This window comes from Mastomys coucha, unplaced genomic scaffold (genome assembly GCF_008632895.1).
Source record: "Mastomys coucha isolate ucsf_1 unplaced genomic scaffold, UCSF_Mcou_1 pScaffold1, whole genome shotgun sequence".
NCBI classification, from domain to species: Eukaryota; Metazoa; Chordata; class Mammalia; order Rodentia; family Muridae; genus Mastomys; species Mastomys coucha.
This window is the reverse complement of record NW_022196891.1, coordinates 17883671-17902175: the sequence shown is the minus strand read 5'-3', so window position 1 is coordinate 17902175 and position 18505 is coordinate 17883671. Positions and strand designations below refer to the sequence as shown.

Here is an 18505-nt window from a genome sequence, read left to right as displayed (position 1 = left end):
ACCGGTAATATCGGGAGGACACTGGGGGGACAGCTGGGAAGTGCTGTCCTCTGGACATGCCATTGCTGCCCCACACATGAAGGCAGCATCTGTGCTTATCTTCCCAAGATCAAAGCAGTTGAAATTCCAGTAATGGATGGGAGATAGGCTCATGAGGCACCTCTACACCTAAAGAGCCGTTGGTGTTGATGCTTGCTGAGTGAGCCATTTTCTTTTGGGGTACGGTAAGTTTCCCATGTCCTAACTACAGCCCCGTATCCCCGAGAATGTCAGTAGCAACAGTTGGGCTCGGTGGGTATTTAAAAATGGAGACAGGATGCAAGTGGGAGAGGGGTGTGTTAAAGGTGCTGCGTGGGAGAGGAAATCCAGTGTAGATGTAGAGATAAATTGTATGTGCATATGGATTTCCCAAAGAAAAAAATAAAAATATTCTTAAAGGGATAAGGATAAGGAAGATTACCATTTAATGGATGCATGCCTAGTATGTGTTGATATCTTGCGTTCATGATCTGGTGTATAGGGGTTTATGTGTATGTGTGTGTGTACATGTACATACGGAGGCCAGTGAACAACCTCAGGAACACTCCTCAGGCACCATTCACCTTGTTTTTGAGACAGGGTGTCGCGACCACCCTCGACCAGCAAGAATGACGCAACACACTCTCGGGCTCTTCTCCTGCAGTTTATTCAGGAACCTTTGAACAATCTTCTGACTGACTGACCCCGAGGAAAGCCAACCCACAGGTTAAATACTGTATGGTCAGCCACCTAGGTAAAGCCACGTGGTGCTTTCTAACAGGCCCACATAGCGGAAGCAAGCCAGTTGACTCAGCCCATAACCAAATAAGGAGTTGTTTACTTCAAGAGTGCTCACCATCAGACTGGCGGGGGGCGGCAGCCAGCGCCATCTTTGAGGTGTGGCGGTTCGCGGCTCTCCACAACAGGGTTTCTCATTAGTCTACGGCTTGCCAAGTTGTCTAGGCAGGCTGGCTATAGTGCCCCCTAGGGATTTGCCTAGCTTCATCTCCTCAGTATAGAACTACAAGTGTAGCTATCACCAGCTTTATATATATGTGTTCACAAATCAGGTCCTCATGCTTAGAAGCCAAGCGCTTTACCAAGTGAAATATCCCTCCAATCCCTAACTTCTTTATGTATATTCGTTCATTCAGTTTGCTGTCATCATCTTCATTTAGGACATACATACACAAGATTGAGGCTCAAAGAATTAAAGTAACTTTCTCAAGTTACACAGATTCTTAAAGGTAACAGAAACTAAAACTTGTGCCTGTCTAACCTTTGTTCCATCACAATTTATCAAAATGGCAAGCATTTACAAGATGTAAATTAACTGCAAATATATGTCTGTGGGGGGGAGGGGCGGCATGTCTGCCTCACTTTGGGGATGCCAGAGCACTGCTGGCAGTCCTACTCGGGTAGGCAAGATGCAACCGGAGGACCTCTAGCCTGGCCAGAACAAAAGGTTCAGCTGGGCTCTATCCTAGCCCAACCGGGCAATGTTATAATTCTGGGAGCGGGAAGCCTGGGTAGGGCAGGCAGACAGATCTCTTTGCTACCTTAGAGCGGCAGCCAGTGGCCAGGAGCTGTAGCTTGAGCCAATAAATGAGTGGCAGGATGTGCCTACATCCAATGGAGAACAGAAGTGAGAGCGTGAGCCCCGCCTGCTGGGTGGAGCCGAGGCCCAGTGATGAACGCTTCAGAGAGATGGCTCTTCCCAAGAGTGTTGCAGCACAATGAACCAGCCACCCAAAGATGATTCCTGAGGAAATAACTCATGCACTTTATTCCATGTGGATAGGAACCTTATAAACATTTTGGGAGTAAGGTAGGACCCAGGGGTAGATGCTTCCCGTTGGCTCAGCATGGGGAAGGACATCAGGTGTTATTCCTACATGACTGGTTATCATGGCCCTCTTAATGGAGTGTTGTGGTTTACTTGTTCCAGGATAGGTAGAACCTGGCCAGGGGTCGGTTCCAATGCCTGCCATTCTCAATTATGATTCCCCGGGTTTCTAAACCTGCTTCAACTTTACCAGTTCTTCTGTCTGGTGGCATGGTCTACTTGCTCCGTGTGTGTGTGTGTGTGTGTGTGTGTGTGAAACAGGCAATGTAGACAGAAGAAAGAATTGACAGTACTCCATTTATAAGGATGCTAAGGGATTAAATATCTTCAAAGTCCATCTTTTGGCACGCGATATGTTTCTATAAATTCAGAAGATGTTTTTGAATGACTTCAAACAAAAAATAGACAAGCAATCACATTTCGAGACAGAGTGGCAAGGTAAGCCTGCTAGAATATTTGCTGCTGGCATCCAGAATGAAGTGAAGTGCATGAAAATGCTAATTTAGGCAAAGTACAAGGCGACTAGTAACAAATGCCAACACTTGGTGGTGTCTCAGTGCCCTGTGCTACTCAGTCTCGCTCGAAGGTTTTTCCAAACAGGTTTGTCCATTTTTCTGATGTGTCTCTTGTTGAAGGACGAGATATCACAACTCTTCTCTAAGTCTAGGCTCTGATGAAGATTTTGAGATAGAAAAATAGGGCAGGAAGGAACAGATGCCAGAGGCGTGAAGATTGAAACAGGAGAATGATCAATGACACTGGAAACCCCTCTGATGGTAGGCTGAGTGGGACAAAGCAGCAGGTACAGAAAAGCAAAACCCAGAACAAATCAGCAAACACATTCCCTCCAAATGCCAGAACTTCATGTTCAATGGCTTGCACCGCACTGGCCCTTTAAGACTCAGACCTTTCCCAGTTCTCAGGACAACTTGTCTTCCCAGCAACCTGCTTTTCTTGCTTCATACATGGTTTATCTTTTTCCTGCTCTCCCTGTATCTCTGGTCCAGTTCTTGGCTCCAGGATTTCGCTCTTGGAATTCACTGACTGGCAGAGTACAGCTGAAGGAAGGGTGGGGTGCGCCATGGGGTGACTCTGATGCTGCTTGGTTAGATAGGTGCACAGCTACCCTGCAAACTGGATCATACAGAGAAGCACTTAGGACTCCGAGCACGTAGCCGAACGGAAGAGCTCATTTACTGAGCTGTGGTATTCGCTTCTGGAAACCAAAGGGCCAAAGCATGGGCAATGTAAAGCAAAAGGTGTTGACAACCAGTGTCAACGTTAAAGAAAGGGTTACCTGGGAAATGGAGTTAGAAGGAAAAGCAACGGTAAGAGAGAGTTTGGGAGAAAATAGGGTGGCCAAAATTATACCTGTCCACATGGAAGGTTTTAAAAAAAATTAGATGGGAGTCGTAATTGCTCAGCCATCTTGAATGTAATGCTTCTTTGTTACAAGCCAACAGGTAGAATAGGTGAGGCAAAACCCCTCCCACAAGTTCGTCAGCATGCCGGCCCAATCAGTGACTTCTTTTGGTCTCTGTAGAGGTGGGACTTCCGATGTAACTAGAACCAGGATCGAGGCGTGGCAAATAGGAGGTGGGCAGAGAGGTGTGGTTATGAGAGGCAGGCCTCAAGCCAGGAGGGTTACAAAAAGGGAAAGCCCAAAAGAAGCCATGATATGAGGCTGGGGACAGTCTATCGAACATGCAATCAGAAGCACACATGTAAGCAACACAAAGGTATTGTGGGGCTTTTCGGGGGGCTCCCACTTGAGAATTAATAATGAAGACATGGAGACATCTATATATTAGAAAGCTGTTGGCCTGTTTCGCTGTGGCAGTCACTCAGGTAACCTCCTAACTCAACTAAACTTCTCCACCATGTGTCTGTCCACGTGATGCTTCCTTCTCCCCCAACACCCTCACTCCCCAGCTCTGTCCCATTCTTTCTCTGTCCTCTTCGTCCGCTGGGTCAGTCTGTCTGTCCCGCCTCCATTAGTCATTCTGCCCCAGCCTCAGACACAAGCTCTTTAGTTTACAAAATGCTACATTCCCTGTTCATCCGGTCTGAGCCATTCCCTGTTCATCCGGTCTGAGCCGATCAGCAGTAGGACAACATGGGATCCACCGCCCTAGGTTGCCTTTTGGCACTGAGGGCTACATGACCTTCACCGAGGATGCTTGCTTGCTCTTTAACCTGTTAATCTCAGAGAACCATCTTTTGGGCAGATGAGGAGAGGCAAGACTTTACTTATAGAAAGCAGGTAATGGGCCATAGGAATGCAATAGCAAATATCCTGCCAGCACTTGGCTCTGTCAGCACAGCAATTAACAATTGAAAATAAAGGCGCACACCTACAGAGCCATTTAATACAAATATATGGGGGGGGGGGAAGGTTATCTCAACATGAAGGTAGCTAATGTAAGAATGACTGGGCTTCTCAACGCATGGAAACGAGACAGGCCCTTTTGGGCATACCGGTGAAGGGAAATCTTTACAGTGGACCATATTTTGGACAGTGAACATATGTACACATCTTGGCCAGAAGAAGAAACAGCCAGATGTATAGTTGTATGCTGACTCATGGGCTAGATGCTCAGGGATTTGGAAAGAGCATGATTAGGAGACTGGTGAGAAAGTTATTTGGGGAAAGAAATATGTGGATAGGATCTCTCCAAATGGGCAAAGGATGTGAAGGTACCCGTGTCCCATGTAAATGCTTCTCAGAAAGAGACTTCAGCGGAGGAGTTCTATAATCAAGTAGATTGGGCGACCCTTTCTGTGGACAGTCCGCCTTTTCCCCCCAGTCATCCTTATAGAATGAGAAATGACATTATGAAGACATAATTACAACACCGGTTAGGAGATGCTAGCCCGCAGGGCTGTGGCAGGGGTCTCCAGAAGGTAGTATGTGCTTTAACTAAGCATCCATTATATGTTGCCATTTCTCCTACAGCTATGATTCACAGGACCAGGAATGATGGTGTGAAGTGGGAATGATTCTACTCAGCATCACCCCTAGTGACCCACCAGGAAAAACTCTGCTTCCTGTTCCCACAACCTTATGCTTTGTTTGCCTAGAAGTTTTGGCTGATGGTAGGATCCCTTGAAGAAGACAAAACAAGTATTCTATTCAGCTGAATGCTCAGAATTCCTGCTGGCCTCTGATGCCCTTACGTCAACAGGCCAAGAAAGGAGGGACTGATTGAGCAATACGATGGGTAACGTGGATTGCTTCTCTATAATGGAGGTAAAGAAGATTATGTCTGGAGTACAGGAGATTCTCCAGGGTGTCTCTTGGGATCCCCGTGTCAGTGGGAAACTACAGCAATCTAATCCAAGCAGGATGACAAAGGGCAGGGTCACTCCTCCAAGCAAAGCGTCAAGACTTGCTGAGGGTGGAGGAAATACAAAATGGGAGGTGTGGGAAGGTAGCTATGAACATCAGCTAGTAGTATAGGAATGTAATTATGAACATCAGCCAAGGTCACATGACCAGTTGTAGAACCGGGGATTTTAACTGACAAGACTGTTTCTGTTTTATTTGGTTGAGAACATGTTGATTATGATATTTGCGTTCTCTTTCCTCTATTTCTTTTCTTTTACCCTAAAATATGTTTATTCTAACGAATGAATATAGAATCGTGTAATTTAACTGTTATCCACTGAGATAACAGCAGTACTTAAGTGCTGTTAATTTGTATCATCATATTTAAAAGGCTTTTCTCAGGGACTTTGGCACTTATTTTAAAATGTATTGTGGACTTCCAGTTGTATGTGGAATAGTTGTAGTGGAATCCTGTGAAGGATTTTCTTGATTAGACTGAAGCAGGAAGATCCGCACTAAAGCTAGGTGACACCTTCTGGTGGCAGCCCAGACAGAAGCACACATAAGGAAACACTGTCTTTTGCCTGTTTGTTCTCCCTCTTGCTGGCAAGTTTATCTATTCTGCTGCTGCTGCTGCTGCTGCTGCTGCATTCCTTCCTTGGTATTAAGATCCACCTTTTCAGGCTTCCAACATGGACTTAAGATCAGCAGCACTCCCAGAGTTCTCCAGGCCTTTAGTGCCACATTGGGACTGTTGAGGCAGTTAGCCTTGTATACTGAAGAAGTACAAGATTCTTGGCCTTTCTAGTATTAGACAGCCATTGTACAGACTACATACTGTAAGACAGTCTAAGAAATACCCCTCTCTCTCTCCTTCCCCTCTTCTCTGTGCTCGTGTGTATCCACTCACTTTGATTCCTTTAGAGAACCCTGACTGACACTAGGACTGTCCACTAGAGCAGAGAGCCTGAATAAATCCTTGTGTCTTTCCTTAAGTTGCTTTTCCTGGGTAATTTTGTGACAGTGGTGGCATCACTAGTCCAAGGGCTGTTGTGGAGAGTCACACATGCCTCAGAGGTGAATGTTCTTGCATGGAACAGTCTCCTTCTCCGATGCGAAGGGGACGGATGGTCTCAGCCACGTTCAAAGTTCAATGGAAAGAAGGGTGAAGCAAAATGGCTTCGCTGACTTTATCCCCGGAGTCCTCTCCGGTTCGGCTCTCCAGACAGGGAAGGATAACTTAACAAAGTCTTGTAGACATCAGGTGAGTGATGTGTGAGAAAGCACTGGCTGTTCAGAATAGATACACCTCATTAACTGAATTGTATTTTCTAGACACTAAAAGGATGTTGGGTTAGGATATAATTATTGCTACCAGTAGTTCAGGACTTTGGAGAATTAGGCAAATCTGATATGGCCCCAAAGTCTTATTCTCATAATAAAGGTGAATCCTGTAAAGTTTAGGTAGATGAACTTGGCATCTGGAGCATCTTCTAGGCCACATTATGAGATTGTTTATTTTTTTGGTCCTCAGCAAAAGCCCTCATGTGAATTGATAAAGTTATTAGTTTGGATTTCTGTATGAACACATCAGTTTTAGTGATCCCCCCTAGAGCTCTCTGTGTTTGGTGCTGTGATTCCTAAATCTACTAAGACTTTGGAGTATGTTTTGAAAGACCCCCAGAACTGGGGAGATCCTTACTCAAGTCTCGGGGTGATGCGACCACCCAATGACTCATGAGAGACCGAACTTGCTGCAATCACATGAGGTTTATCGGGGATACTGGTACCGGGGTAGATCTCGTGACCTTGCCGGCCAGAGGAGTTCAACTCCGAACACAAGAAGTGTGGGGTATTTAAAGGAAAACCCACAAGCTGGGGGCGGGGAGAGGGTTACCAAGGAAACATGACAAAAACAGTGGAAAGTTTCAGAGGGACCCAACCCAAGGTATTCAGTTAGGGAGGGAAACATTCATTTTAAGAATGTAATCTTCATCTACCGGTCGATGGGGTGGAGAGTCCCATAAACCAGTAGACCTTCATTCCTAGTTCCGCCCTCATTGTGCATCATTCAGGAGAGGCAGGTATCGGGAACCAGAGCCCTGAGGCTCTGAGTTAGCCAGGTTCCTGGAACTAGCCAGTCTACATTCCTGGCTGGCTACAGTGGCCCTCCATGTCCTTTTAGGTAAAGGCTATACACCATACATTTCTATTAAATGCCCTTATTTTAAATTCTAAGATTCTCCAGCCTTTCAGTTTCAGGTAGTCTAATGGCAGTCTGATGCCACTGCAGAACACATACTGGTCAGTTTTCAGTAACTCACCCCAATCTACAATCACTTAGGAAAATAGTCTTAATTGAGAGAGTCTTTGTATCAGATTGGCCTGTAGACATGTTTGTGGGGAATTGTTCTGATTGCTAATTGACCCAGCTCACTGTGGGTAAGCATCATTCCCTAGGCTGGACCTGGAGCTACATGAGAGTCGAGAAGACTAGGTGAGACCTGAGCAGTAGGCAGCAAGGATCCATGAATTTATTCTCTTGCCTAATGATATAGTACTTTTAATCTCCTGCCTTGACTTCTTGGCAATAACAGATTGTAACCTGGAATTTTAAGATAAATAAACTCTTTAATCTTTTCTCCCCCATATTGTATTTCATCAGGTTGTTTATCCCAGCAACAGCAATGAAACTACAACAACAATAAAGATGAGAAGGCTACTAGGATGTTGAGTGATGGACTTCATGCCACAAAGCTCTCAAGAGGTAGTGATTATGAATATGTTTCATAATGAAGAAATTCACTAAAGAAATTATAGATCCCCATTTAAGCATTCACTCTTTATCAAAAAAAGAGCAGAAGTGAGAAAATGCAGTAGGAATAATTTAAGAGTTGTCTAAATTTGGGACTGAAACAATGGATCAGAGGTTAAGAACACCTAAGATATGTATTGAAAAAGCCTGAGTTCTTTTTTTTTTTTTTTTTAACTTCTCTCCAAAACATGAATCTCTATTCTTTAAAAGAAAGAAAGAAAAAGAACAAATAAACAGGTGATGGTTATGGTTTTCAAATTCTGAGGGAGATCAATTCAAAACCATTTTCTGGTATTTTCTTCTTTATTGGATGGATAGACTTCTGTTTGGGGCAAGTTCAAATCCCAGAGTGAATCTAAATCCAAGTCCTTATGCTGCTGTGATGTGTGTGTCCATCACATTGTCTGGCCTTCACATATATTCTTGGGAGCAGTCTAACTATTGGATCATATGTGCGCTCTGTCTTCTATCAAGTGAAAACTTTATACAGATTCATCTATAACTGGAAAAAAAAAAGGAGATCCTCTCCCACTTCTGTCAGTCTTTTATAAAGACCGCTGGGGAGATGGCTCAACTGATAAAGTGAATCCGTGGTGAATCAGTATGGGACCCTGAGTCTGATCCAGACACCCTATGTGAAATCCCAGGCCAAGTGATGCATGCCCATAACCCCAGTGCCAGTGAGGTGGAGACACGAGGACCCCTGGGTTTTTCTGACCTGTCAATCAAGCTATCAGGTGAGCTCCAAGTTCAGTGAGAGATGCTGTCTCAAAATATAAGGTGAGGGTGACTAGAGAGACACCCTTCATTGACCTCTGGCCTCCACACAATGTGCATGTGTGTGCACACACCTACACTGTCCACATGCATGGATAATGTCTTATGTTTAGCCCACTAAGAGTTTATGTGCAGTTAGAGATGAGAAGCCTGAACTTTGCAAACTCCATGGTGTGAACTCCCTTTTAATGGCTGTGTGCCCAGGGGCCAAACAATAGCACATTCAAACAGCAGGTTAGAAACATGTCAGAGAACACCTTGTTGTGTTTTCTTGACCTCAAGCTGTAGGGGCTGTTTTGGTATCCACAGCTAATGTGACTTATGCATTCTAGGTTGCTGTCAGGACCTCCCAGTTTACAATGTATAATCTTCCCGTCTCCTTCTCAGTGACTTCTTGCTAGGGCTTGCTTGCTCATCCACAGTGACCCGGTTTCCTTTGAGGTTTGTTTACTCTTTGTTGAGGACCATTTGACTTTACTTGTTGATTTTAGTTGCCAATGCTTTCTAAGATAATCATCTGAAAACATCTGCATTATAACACCAGAGGGTAAGTGCCCTCTCGCCACCCTCTTCATTTTTAGAACCTTGGTGATTCACATTTGTCCTGATTTCTAACCCTTGCCCTCAAATACATGGCTTTCATTTCATTTCATTTTTTTTCTCCCCTGCAGCCAGTATTGATCTTAGTAATATTCAGAGACTGGGAGCACACAGCCATAAGATTCAGCCGGGCTTGCCTGCTTGTGACCAGATCAAGTTATGAGTATGTCTGCTACTTTCATTGCATTTCCCTTCACTGTTTTTTAGAGTATGGTCCAGTTTGGTACTAGCTCATTCAGACTAAGGCCAGTAACTGCAGAAACCATCTGATGACTTTATAAACGTATCAGAGACTCATTCAAGAACCAAAGCAGCTTCGTTGTGAAACCAGCTCACATCTGTAGCTCCTAAATTAGGAAATTTTGGTATTTTTTTTATCATCAAGTTGAGAACATGTTTGAAACACACTAAGGCAGTGGGTAAAGCTTTATCTACAAACACACTGAGAATTATGTATTAGTTCCTTGGAATCTGTTATACAGAAGAGAAACACATTCCCTCGGGGGAGGAGGAAAGCTATTAGGACCCTCACCTGACACCTTAGCGGGGCTTCTTACACATCCCTGCCACCTGTATGACATTCTGTCGGAGCTGCACATGGTCTCTTTGTTCTAGGGAGTAGAAGTTTACAGGAGATAGGCATTAGCTGAAGGAGGATGTTCCATCTGTGCAGCTATAATGGAATCAACATTCGAGCAGATGTGAGGCCTTGGTGATGTGACGGCTTTGACATCACTCACATACCAGTAAGCAACCCCCATTTATGTTTCTCTAAGTACGCTCAAAAAACTCACTGGGTGCAAATCACACTCTGGGTAGAATCATTCTTTGGTCTGTCATCGGTACTGTAAGGTGAGAAACAAATGTTTCTCAGTGTGCTGTGGTGGTCTGAATGAGAGTGGCTCCATAGGCTTACATATCTGAACTCAAATCCTCAGTTGGTGGAACTGTTTGAGGATAGAAGGCGTGGCCTTACTGGAGGAAGTATGTCACTAGGGGTGGGCTTTGAGGCTTCAAAAGACTCAAGTTGGGCTGGAGAAATGGCTCAGAGGTTAAGAGCACTGACTCTTCTTCCTGAAGTCCTGAGTTCAATTCCCAGCAACCACATGGTGGCTCACAACCATCTGTAATGGGATCTGATGCCCTCTTCTGGTGTGTCTGAAAACAGCTACAGTGTACTCATATGTATAAAATAAATAAAATCTTAAAAAAAAAGACTCATGTCATTCACAGTTGGCTCTTTCTGCCTCCTGCTTGTGGATCAGGATCTGTCTCAGCTGTTTCTGCCACCATACCTTTGCTCTGCCATCACGGACTCTAACCCTCTGAAACCATAAGCTCATGTCTTAGTTTGGGTTTTGAAGAGACACCATGATCAAGGCAACTCTTAAAAAGAAAACATTTAATTGGGACTGGCTTACGGTTTTAGAGGTTCAATCCATTATCATCATGGTGGGAGCCATGGTATCATGTAGGCAGACATGGTGCTGGGAAAGCCAAGAGTTCTACATCTTGATCCAAAGGCAGCAGCAGGAGACTGGCTTCTGCAGGCAGCCAGGAGAAGGGTCTCTTTTTCACCCTGAGTAGAGCTGGAGGACTAGGAGTTCCTCAAAGCCCTCCTACACAGTGACAGACTTCCTCCAACAAGGCCACACCAATTCCAACAAGGCCACACCTCCCACACCATGGAAAGTACCACTTCCCATGGGCCAAGCATAACAGTCAAACCACCACAGCCCAATTAAACACTTTAATTGTCATGATCCTGGTGTTTTGTCATAGCAATAGAAAAGTCACTAAGATGGTAGCCTGTGTAGCCTTTTGATGGGCAGAACTATATTCTCAACATTCCACGATTTCCCAAGCTAGTCTTGATGTGATTTGTACAACACAATAGCCTTCATGCTCTGGACCATGCACAACCAATTTGAATAAGATATTGCTACAGTGGTTTCCCTCAAATTGGCCTCTAGCCAGACCTGATGGCATTTGCCTGTACTTCCAGCACTCAGAGGGCTGAGGCAGGGGGACTGCAAGTTTCAGGCTAGCCTGAATGACATAACAAGATCTTCTTCTCAAAAGAACAAATGAACCAAATGAACGAAAAGAGCTAACACCATCAAGTTTTTTTTCTAAGGGAATGTAAATTGCCATGTATTTTAAATAAAGACCAAATGATGGGTGGGTAGACGGAACAAACAAGGGTTTAATAGAAGGAGCAGTAGAGATCACGCCTCCACAGGGCAGTGTGTTAAAAACACCTTTTATTTAAAGATAATCTGGACAACACTTGGTACAACACTTGTGTTGTACAACATCATGAAAATGTCTTTTACATCACTATTAGCGTAAGCATTTGTATTGTGCTTGTGAGGTGCTCTGAAATGGTTCCTATATATTCATAGGCTCAAGCCTAAACACTTTCTATCTAAATTTCAATTTAGAACACTGTAACTACAGTAGGCCTTAAGTAATAATATGATCAAAATAAAATAAATACTTAAATAAAAAACTATAAAAGGAAGTTATGTGAAAACACCAGAGGACTGTGGTAGGACATTTCCATTATGCATCGTGTAGCATTCTTAAATATTTAGCCCTCACTGTATCATGCATTAACACTGTGGCATTCCCAGAGCCAGTCTGGGAAGTGTTAAAACTCATCATGGATAATCAAGTGTTGACTGTGTTCACTGTCACCAAAGATGGATAGATTACCTTACTGACATATCTAGTATGGCAAGATCAGGAGTTTTTCCTTCTCTATCTCCAAAATATTTTTCCTTAAAAATCATATGTAGCATAGCATGCACATCGTCTTCAACCACCCACTAAAAGCTGGTGATTTTACAGCTTGACCTCCGCCCCCCTCTCGTGTGTGTGTGTGTGTGTGTGTGTGTGTGTGTGTGTGTTTGCACCCATGAGGAAGCCAGAAGATTTCCTCAAATGTCATTCATTCTCAGGCGCTTTCCACATTGCTGTTTTTTAGACAAGAGTCTCTGGGGTGGAGCTCTGTAATTCAGCTAGGCTGACTGGCCAGTAAGTCCCAGCTATCCACCTTTCTCCACCTTGCCAGTGTTGGGATTGTAAGCACATGCCACCGCACCTAGCTTTTAACATGGCTTCTGAGGAGCCGAACTTGGGTCCTCATGCCTGTAAGTCAAATGCTGTACTAATCGAACCATCCTAGGGTCCTATTTTATGAATGCATTTGCTCACCTGAGTTACAGATTCACATCTCCACTGCTCTAGAGGACATCTCTACCTGAACAGTCAAAGCCCTTTGAAGTTATTCAACCCAATTCAACTCTCAACCCTTTAGCTAAATCAGCAGAGTTCTTCCACTGCACTTCTCTGACTCAGAACTTGGAAGCCACTTCTACTCAGTTCTTTTCATCACTTTCACATCACGGGACAGTTAGCTCTGCCAATTCTGTGACCTCTGCCATTGCCTCAGTAAATGCTTGCACCATCTCCCAGCTGGCACCTGCAATCCTGCCTTCCTACATCCCCTGCCATTGGTCACCTTACACACCAACCTAGATTAAAACAGGACTTGTCTTATCTCAATGGGAGTTCTCCTTGTGCTTGTGTCTGTTTACGTGAGCTGGGCTAGTTTGCTTGACTGACATCTCTGCTTCCCTAGACGGATGTATTGAAGGTAAGTGCTCTGTCTCATTTATTTCCGTGTTTCAGTGAGTTTCTAACTGCTTGCTGTACGCAATTGTTGTCAGGGCTGTAGAGAGTGGCTAAGGGCATAGGCATCGGAATTGAACGATGTGTGTTGAATTTCTGCCTCCTCTTCTAGTTCATTGCCAAACGATGCTAGACAGGGTTTCTGAATTCTGTCTGCATTAGGGCTTCTTTAAGGGTGCATTAGGATTATACAAGAACTTTATTGAAAGGGCCCAGGTCTGTCCAATTAAGCTGGAATATGTAGAAGGTACAGCTTGGGTCCTAGAAAGATGTCACACATAGGACACACATGACTTTAATAAATTCACAGGTGGTTGTGATTTACAGTCAGGGTTGGAAACTACTCCGCTGTCTAATCAGAGGGGTTAGGATGCATGGTGTAAGAGTGACTTTGAGGGCTGTGGAGATGGTTCAGTGCTTGCCACAGACACATAAAACCTGGAGATGGTAGCATGTACCTGTAATCTCAGCGCTGAGGAGGCGGGAACAGGAGGCTGCCTGGGGCTTGCTGGCCAGCCAGGGGAGCCATGTTTATGAGCTTCGGGTTGAGTGAGAGATCTTGTCTCAAAAAATAAGGCGGGGTGAAAATGAGAAAGACACCAAGTATTACTTCTTGTCACACACATGCACACACATACACACACTAAGCGTGTGCCCATGTGTACATATGTGCCCATGTGCGCATGTGTGCCTCCCACTCCCATACACACCACAGTACCTGACACGCAATACAGGGCCAATCATGATGCTAATATATAGCCGTCAGTTGCAGCTTTTTCCATCTCTGATTATTATCCTCCTCACCTCTTCCCTCCACTTGTCCTCAAGAGCCAACCTTTCTGCCATCTCCAGGAACATACTGAGTCTCCAGCTATTGGGTCTTCGTAGTTATTCTTCAGCCTGCCCTCTGCAGATCCCTCACAGCTTTCAACTCTGACTTGAAATCACATTTAGTCTCCAAGTATCTCTGTTCACTTAAAGTACATCTTTTTAGCCCTTGTGGTTTGACTATTCAGTATCTCCCCCAGGCCCATGTGTCTGGACACTCTTGTTTCTAGCTGCTGGTGGTATTTAGGTAGTAGAGCCCCGCTGCAGAAAGCTGGTCACTGGGCTGAGCCTTGAGGCTTTGTAGTTAAGTCACATTTCCTGTCCATTCTCCAATACAGTCAGAAGACATGTGCTCCAGTCCCCTTGCCTTCCCCACTGTGACAGACGGCAGCCTTTCCTATGACAGGATCTAAAACAAACTCCTTTCCCCTCAAGTCATTTCTTGTCATGTATTGATTGAATCATAGCGATGAGAGAAATAACATTGCTATTGCATATCAATTTAACCATTTATTGTGGTTCTCTCACTAGACTGTAAGCAGCAAAAGAGAATTTGTCCATTTACTTCTTCCTAAGGCCCGGTGCTTGATGTCTGGTAGCCGCTCAGGTTACAGTTGTAGAAGGGATGAGTGAACTAAGAAATGATTCATCCTATAATCTTAAAGAGGCAAAATTTCTGTTTAGGCCCCTTAATTATATGTATCTGTGTTAGTCTGTTTTGTTTTGCCTGCTATCATAAAATACCTGGGACTGGGTCCTTTTTATGGAGATTTTTACTTAGCTTACAGTTTTGGAAGGTCAAAGTCTAAGACCCTTGGCCAGGGTGGTTGAGCCCGGGGAGGGCCTTCTAGCTCCGAGGCAACACAGCAGACAGTATAGAGAGGACACATGTAAGAGGGCAGGTACTTGCCAAGAGGCAGGAGGCCTGCTCTTTTTATAACAACCTGCTCTCTGATAACGAATCCACTCATACCAGTCTTTAGTCACCCCATTCATGAGAGTGGAGCCCACATTGCATAATTGCTGTTTATTAGGCCCTGCCTACGTCTTAAAGGCTCTACTGGCAGTGGTTGATATCCCCATAGGGCAGATTTCCATAAACCTGGTGTTAGAGAGGCCAGAACCAAACAGAAGCAGTATATCACATTAACATCTCCAGCTCTGGAGATACAGACACATGCCCCCTGGGACCCCAGCACTTAGGAGGCAGAGGCTGGAGGATCTCTACAAGTTCAAGCCTGCCTGGTCTACATAGTGAGTTTCATAGTGATCTCATCCCCTGCTACACGGTGAGATCTTGACTCAAATATGACCACAAACAAACAAACAAACTACCATAAGATAGTTTTTAGAATTTGGGGTTCCAATTATTGAATAGAAAAACTTGCCATGTTCTTTGGTTTTTAATGTCTGGATGCTTTTAACTTGGGTAAGAGTTCCAAGTGCCAGGTCCTCGGAAACTCAGAATTGGGCTTATAGAAGCACCAGCCCACATGCAATAATTTCAGCTAAGTCTGACAGTGTCTGCTAGCTGCTCAGGTTGCAGTTGTGGAAGAGATAAATAAACTCGTAAATGATTCACCTCATAATCTCAAAGAAGCAACATTTCTTTTTGCTTTGCTTGAAGTTTTTAGAGAAGTCAAAGCAGTCCGATGACTTCTGTGGGTGTTTGCTGATATTTAGCTACAGTCTTTATTCTTTCTAATTTGCCCAATGGCCTCTTTCACTGAAAGATCAAACAGTATTATTGGGTCGGGGCAGCAGCAGAACTATCAAATCACTGATATTTCTAGTGGTTAAAAGGACTTTAAAAATTACCAGGTTCACCATTTTACTTAATATCTTTAAAAAAGAAAAACCTAGAGGAAAAGGGTCAACTGGACTTGACTTCACATATGGAGTCAGTGCTGAGACACAACTGAGTTTTCTTTCACCAGCATTCATTCCCGTGGCACAGAACCAACTTCAAAGTAAGCCAAAATAAATATGATCTCACTGCCCTCTTAAGTCATACCCTGACATCAGTTTGTTTTGGATTTTAATGTTGCTGTGAAAAAGAAATGCTTGGCAAAAGGATTTGAGGGAGGGTGGGTTTATTCTGGCTCCCATTAAGGGAGGACACAGGCCACCACCATAGGTAAGGCATGGTGGTGAGTGTGAGGTCACACTGACTGAATAGGCAGGAAAGAAACAGGAAACTGAGAGGAGTGTCGATGCTCAGTGACCTTTCTCAATTTTATTCAGCTCAAGACCCCAATGGGGCCGCCCACATCCACAGGCTTCTCTTTCTTCTAGAAACATCTTCTCAGACATGCACCCAGAGGTATTCCCACTGCGATTCTTCATCCCGCCAAGTTGACAAAGACAATTAACCATCCCATGTGTACTTTTATTTTTCCTTATAGAACTCTTCATCTGTGCAGCACAATTAGCCTAGGCTTTCAATTACTAGGCATAAAAACCTGCAGGAATTAAATTTAAGAGCTAGACAGAAACCATTAGAAGTACATGAAAAGTCCTATTAGTACATACTGAGATTTCTGGCCCAAGTTTAGTTTCTCTTAATTTTAAGAAATAAACGTGTTAATAAAATGGTCAGAAATCGTTAAAAAATGCATCGGATTGTTTGTTCAAAGTAAAAGAAAACAAATGCATTTAACCAAATGACCTTCTCTTGCTAAATTCTAGCAGTTACTTTAGGCCTATATTTCTTACAAAACTTTCCTTAAGACCAAGACCAATGTAATCAGACCAAAACCATAATATATGGCTATTTTTGGCTAAGCTCCCCAAAAGATGATATATTGAACAGCCCAGGAAGAGGAGGTAATCAAGACAGACTATGCTATTACCCTTTAAAAACACTCTGTAGAGGAATGTAGCGGTGGGCAGGGAAGATGATCAAAATACATTGTATTCATGTATGAAATTTTTCTTGAAAAAAAATATATGAGTCTCTGAGAACTTCATACAATGTATTTTCGAATTTACTCCCTACTTCCTTGACACACCTCCCAGATTCACCTTCCCCACTCGAACTTCCAAGTTCTTAAACTTTTCAAGGAATAAAGAAAACGAAACGTCTCTGTACCATTTTCCCATTCCAAAACAACAGCTCATCTGCACAATCTGCAGAGTGTACCATCTGCCCTTTCTAATTGTTGGTTCCTGTTCGAAAAGGAAGGGCTCAGCTGGGCGCACCCTTTTGATCCTAGCTAGCACTGAGGAAGCCGAGAGGCAAGGAGCTCTCAGGGAGGCCAGCCTGGTCTACCTGGGGAGTTTCAGAACAGCTTAGGGGCTACAACAGCGTGTGACCCCGGTCTCAAGAAGGAAGCGCTTTAAAGGAAAAGCAGATTTTGACAGTTTGACAGAGGCGATGAGGTTCTGGGTTGGCTGGCTCTCGGATGGCCAATCTCTCGAGAGCCCGGCTGATGAAAAGAGCTGCCTTAAATCCGGATTTCAAGAAAGGCGACTGAGGCTCGCTCCCAGGCGGGAAGAAGCGGCCGGCGAAAAGTGGAGAGAGCTCGCTGTCGGGCTGGCCGCGGCGGCCCACGCAGAGGGCGGGGGCACTCGGGCTGCTCGCGCGCGCGCGCGTGCGTGCGTGCGTACGTGCGTGCGCGCACGCCTCCCTCACTCCGCCCACAGAGTCCCGGCGGCACCCGTCAGCACCCTGGACTCCCGAGGCAGCTGCCGACAGCCGATTCCGCCACCTCTCCTCCCAGACAAGGTCCCCGCCTCTTTCCAGCCCAGAGGTTTCGGCACAGCGGAAGTCCTTCCGCCCCGACTCCGGCCGCGCGGAGGCCGTCCAACCGGAAGCTCCTCTGCCCCGACCGTCTGCGGGAAGCCGCCGGGGCCGCGCAGGCGCAGTGCGGCTCAGGCGGAGCTGTGGGAGGGGAGTAGGTCCGGGGGCCGGTCCCTGAAGATGGCGGAGGCGGGGGTGAACTGGGGGTCTCCCGGCAGAGCTCAGGTGAGCTGTTTCGGAGGAGGGGACGGCTGGAGGACGGCGGTGGCTTTCGGGCAGAGGAGAGCGGTTTAGGCTTGGACGTTGCAGGCTGGATACGCCTCCTAGCAGGCGTTGGGGGGGATCCAGGACCCGCAGGTGGGGCCTGCTGGGCGAGGGGTCCCGGCTTCACCTGAGAGCCGGGTCAGCGAGAGCTAGGAGGAAACAGCGGGCTCATGGTGGGGCAGGCTTTAGGGGGTACCGAGGTCCCCGCACGGTGGGAGACTTGTCAGAGTGGAAGGCGGCTGGAGGACGGCGGAAAGGGCGACCCCGGAGGTCTGTTTGGGGACAGAGATGGGCCAGCTGTCTAGTGTACACCTTGACAGGACTCGGGTGCCTTGGGGGTCTGGGAGGAAGACCCGGGCTTGTACGGGAGAGGGGTCGACATTAGGTACGTAGCCGTAGTAAGTTTAGAATCTACCGAAATAAGAGGACTCCAGAGTTGAAGAGTAGGGAATTTTGGATCGGAAGTGAATACCTTTTAGGTATAGAGCAGTGGGGTGCTGCCCAAGAGCTGTTGCTCGGGCCTAGAAGCCGGTTGGTGATAGTAGTTGGGGTTTTAGCGTCATTCCGGGGGGAGGGTTGCGGGGGGGGGGG

General features: G+C 45.5%; 1 protein-coding gene and 1 long non-coding RNA gene across 5 annotated transcripts in view; one reads left to right on the top strand and one right to left on the bottom strand.

Annotated features, from left to right (window-relative positions):
* Nucleotides 1–16121: 16121 nt before the first annotated feature.
* Nucleotides 16122–17532, bottom strand: LOC116098038. Its single transcript, XR_004121675.1, has 2 exons — nt 17180–17532; nt 16122–16370 (listed from the first exon to the last, which is right to left on the bottom strand). It is a non-coding gene; the product is annotated as an uncharacterized LOC116098038 (long non-coding RNA).
* A 6-nt stretch (nt 17533–17538) lies between these two features.
* Insig2 (insulin induced gene 2) overlaps nt 17539–18505 on the top strand; it is a 23023-nt gene continuing 22056 nt past the window's right edge. For 2 of the 4 annotated variants that reach the window (XM_031380780.1, XM_031380772.1), the window contains exon 1: nt 17539–17875. The gene's annotated coding sequence lies outside the window, so the exon portion shown is untranslated. The remainder of the gene's footprint in view (nt 17876–18505) is intronic. The other 2 variants (XM_031380767.1, XM_031380765.1) reach the window with 1 other exon arrangement.